Consider the following 4,507-nt stretch of genomic DNA (forward strand, 5'->3'; position numbering starts at 1 on the left):
TGGCGTGCTACAGGCACAGGCGCGAGGAGAAATGCGCAGATCTGGCGCGGGCGCGTGGAGGCGGCACGGGGCTACGCAGATCTCGTGCGGTCACCGGTGCGCGAGGCGGATGGGAGGCGTGGGGATGCACGGGGGCGGGGTGGCTCGCTGCTGCAGCGGGTGCCTTGGCAACGGTGTGGCGGATCTGACGAGCGGGTGGCCTGGGATGCAGTGTGCAGAGGCGGATCCGGCGAGTGTGTTGGGGCTCACGTTGGTGAGGCACTGCGCGGGGTTGCGGGCGGGCAGTGAGGCTCCGACCGTGGTTGGATGCGGGGTATAGGACCCAATCTGGTCTCTGCAGGCCCGTTGTCGGGAGGCTAGCTGGTGGCCCTACACAGCGTTGGCGTGCCCGCTGTGTGTGTGTGGGGGGGGGTCCGGTCCAATGGAGGTACGGGTCGATCTCGGCCTGCTGCGTGGGAGTGGTTGCACTTGGCGAAAGCCTGGCCAGTGATGGTCGGCCGGCGGCGACGGCTCCCGTTGGCGTCGCTATCCTCCTTGGATGCGTCGTGAGGAATCTTCACGGCCTCTACTCCCGGATCAAGTCCTTCGGGTGAAAGCCCAGATCCTACTGCAGGGTTGGGCGGTGGCGTCGTCTTCAACGCCGTTCCCCTCTTTAGGGTGTCGTCTTAGACTTTAATCTCTTTGGTGCTTCCTATGACTGGATGTGCACGGTGGCTTCTGTGGCAACAATGATGGCGGTGAGCAATATCGAAGGCGTGGCTTTGGCCGTGGTAGTCGGCTCTTCTTCTCCGGCATGTTCGTGGGATTGCCTCGATTGTCTATTGTTGTGAAGTCGAAGCCGTGTGGCGGGGCCTGGTGGTATACGACGACGCGCGACCGGTGGTTCGTTCGGTGGTCCTCCGTGACGCCAACCTTGCCTAGTTTCTTCGTAGTTTAACGTCGAAGTCGGAGCTGCGCTGTCTAGTGTGGATTGTATGGAGTGTTGTGCTGCAGCTATTAGGGCTAGTGTTTTTTCTTTTTCTTTGATCTTCGGGTCTTCTGGTCCTAAGACCTTCACCACCTTGTTGTTTTCTGTTGCTCTCTGCTATTATCAATGAATGTCGTCGATGCTGGATCTTTCAAAAAAAAATATCTTCAATTCAATCACTTAGGGCTTATATGCTCACTTTGGAGCTGCTAAAAAAGGGGACAATGGTGGTGAAAAGAAGAGAATGGCGTAACTAGTTTAGTTGTTGGGTTTAGTGCTGGTAATAGCTGACATCGTGAATTTGTGCCTCCGGGGTCGGCGTAAATCTATGTTGAGCAATGCAAGTACTGCTGGAAGATGTAGGAAGATAAACACTCTGGTTTGCCTTGTGCTACGCTGCATTTGGCTGGAACAAAACAGCCGTGTTTTTGACAAGGTAGCAACTATGCCTTGCATGGTTACACGTCGCATACATGATGATTTCAAATTGTCGATTGCTTGCCTCCTGGCGGAGGACGTTTCTTCAGGCAAAATGAAGAAGGTGAAGAAGGCTATCAGGAGCATAGGCAAGAAGAGTGACGCCATTAGGAAGGCGTCCGCGGCTGCTTAATGGAGGATGCTCAGTCTCTTCGTCATCCATCTCCAATTGACTCGCCTCTGTGAATTTGGTGGCGTTTGGTGGTTTCGTTGACGGTTTCGTTGCGACGTCGATCCGTGAGGGTTTGTGGTTGCATGTTATGTATGTTTGTCGGGTTGATCGTGGTGTCATGGAGTTTCTTTCTTAGCGAGTAGTCTGTATGTGGTTATATGTATCTGTTTTCGTCCGGTTTTTCGTTAATTAACTGGGCAATTCTCTTCTTCTTAATTAATCGATGAGGCAAATATTTTGCCTCCGTTTTGAAAAAAATGATTTCGAATTGTGGATGAGAGCTAAGATAGGTGGGATAGCGAGAGATGTAACTTAAGTTCTGCTTCTCTGTGGTTGCACTGACTATCAGTGCCTTGTAACATTTATAAACTCTTCTCTCTTATTAATACAGAAAGCGCGCAAGTCTTTTGCGTGTGCTTGAAAAAAAATAGGTGTGGAGTAGTAGAAGTTATTGAGGAATTTCAGTTAGCTTGCTATATATGCTACGGGTACATTGGGGGTTCAACGCTTGTTCCGTCACCGTTGAGCTTGTTTAGGCTCTGACACTAATCAAGGCTAGGTCGGGCTTAGTCCAGCTGATGGATAGACATGCGCGCGATGTTTTTGCATCAAGAGGAGAATTCACCCAGAGTTTTGCATGGCAATGGATGGAGCCACAAATTAAGGGCGTTCCGGGGAGAGTGGCGTTGGTGGTCGGTCACCCCCGTTTCTCCACACTTGGCTCCTCCTGCTACTGCTTTCCCCTCCACCCAATAAAAAGAACAAGGGACGAGGAGATGCATGCCCCATTGCTTCTTGTTGGGAAATAGAAAGGGTTCCGGTAGATCCATTTCAAAGACTTTTATTTCATAATCCATCGCTACGTCTCCAAGCAAAGCGCGCACAAAGCTCGACATCGATCTGCAGCCGCGGTGGTGCACGTCTATATATCTAATCTATCTTGCTGCCTGCCGGAACGAGGCACCCTTCTCGCTCGCCGTCGAATGCGAGCGCCGGCCAGCACCGGAGCCGCCGATCCGGCGATTCATCGTGCCCGGTCATTGAGGTGCGTCGCCGTTCCAGGACATTTCATGTCGTTTCTTCACATTTGTCCGATCGTGCACGTTTAACTCTTGTTTCTTCACATGATAAGCCAGGCCTAGCGCATGAGCTAGCAGCTGGAACAGGAGCTAGGAAAGGGAAGATGCCGTTGTTTGATCGAGATCGCTACCAGAGGCTGCCGCTGGACGTCGGCGGCGGTGGCGCCCGGCGGCCCACGTCGTCCTGCGCCACGGTGATACCACTTGATAGAGGCAAAGGTGTCCCGTCTTTCGATGAGATGGTGGATTTCGCTTTGGTGGAAGTCGACTTTGACGATCCGACTACGAACGTGCGAGGACGTCGCGCCTTAGCAATCGCTAAACCAACTCCGAGAGGTTATTGACCACGCCGGAGCACGATCAACCTGACCACGAGGGTCTGTTTCCTGCGAGCAAACGAAGAACAAGCAAGAAACTGAGATTGCAATCTGGATATTGCGAATATAAGATGAAAGCTTTATTGATCAAGGTGGGGTTCTGTGACGCCTTTGTCTGGTCGTTGAACACAAACGAAGTACGCGAAGTTGCAGCTATGGCGAACTTTTAATCTAAACAAAACCCAAAGTCTAAACGGTGCCCTAAGGGCTGTATATATGGAGGAAGAGGGGGGGAATTTCGTGGCCCTTGGTGGAGGGGTCCGAAATCAACCCTATCTCTTGTTTCCCCACACATACGGACTCTAAAAATAGCCTATACTTATGTATTTCGAAATTACATGGGCCTGGCCCAATAATAAGGTGACGCAGCACCTAAAATAGCCTCGGGACGAAATTTATGAAGTGGCATCTTGTATATTTCGTCCAAGGCTTCATGCACCCATTATGGTGGCTTCATAGTCCTGAAATCATCACTTGTAACTCTGTTCTTGTTCCCCTTGCGCATGCCATCATCTCCATGCTTGTTCTTGCTTCAATGTCCATCCTTCTCCAAGCTAGGCCCTTCATTTGTAATCAAAACAAATGTATCCAATTTAGGCAGCATCATATTCTCATGAACATTAGAATCATTACCAAGAAACGAAAGTACCTGGTAATTTAGTTGGCGTGCACGAGCTCTAGTAATTGGTCCAGTATGTATAGCAGCAGGGGCTGTGGGTGTAACAATTGTATTGATGTCCTCATCACACGGCCACCGTCGTCCTCTTCGTGGGGCTCTGCCTCGTCGCCGCGTGGATGATGGCGCCCACGAGCAACGTCCCGATGGGCGTCTCACCGGACAAGGCCGGGGAGGACACGGACGTCGGCTTGACCCGCAGCGTCGTCAAGGGTGGCGACGCCGACATGACGCCGGCAACAGACAAGGCCGCCAAGGAGGACAAAGACGGCGGTCCGGCCGTGCAAACGACGGAGGTCGACCAGAGCGCAGAGGCGACGGATGCCGATGCCAACAGCACCACCGCAGGCAAGCCTGACGGCGACACCGTAGCCGGGGCCGAGTCGCCGTCCAAGAACCTCGCATTCTCTCACGACAGCGGCATGACGGAAGGTGGGGGTGTGGCCAAGCCGGAGGAAGACCCCAACAAGAATGTCCAGAATAACACGGAGGAGGCCACGACCGACAAGGGCGCCGAGGATGCGTCGACAGACACGAACCAGAGCGGCGGCAACACCGCCGAACAGAACACGAAGGAGGCGACGACCGACAAGAGCGCCGAGGATGCGTCGACAGGCACGAACCAGAGCGGCGGCAACAACGCCGAGCAAAACACGGAGGAGGCAATGACTGACAAGAGCGCCGAGGATGCGTCGACAGGCACGAACCAGAGCGGCGGCAACAACGCCGAGCAGAACACGGAGGAGGCGACAACCGACA

The 4,507-nt window shown here is 53.3% G+C and overlaps 1 pseudogene; it reads left to right on the forward strand.

The window, feature by feature from the left end:
- The first annotated feature begins 2,654 nt into the window (after nt 1-2,654).
- The window catches only part of LOC119308148, a 4,793-nt pseudogene continuing 2,940 nt past the window's right edge, over nt 2,655-4,507 (forward strand).

Source organism: Triticum dicoccoides, chromosome 5B (genome assembly GCF_002162155.2).
Source record: "Triticum dicoccoides isolate Atlit2015 ecotype Zavitan chromosome 5B, WEW_v2.0, whole genome shotgun sequence".
NCBI classification, from domain to species: domain Eukaryota; kingdom Viridiplantae; phylum Streptophyta; class Magnoliopsida; order Poales; family Poaceae; genus Triticum; species Triticum dicoccoides.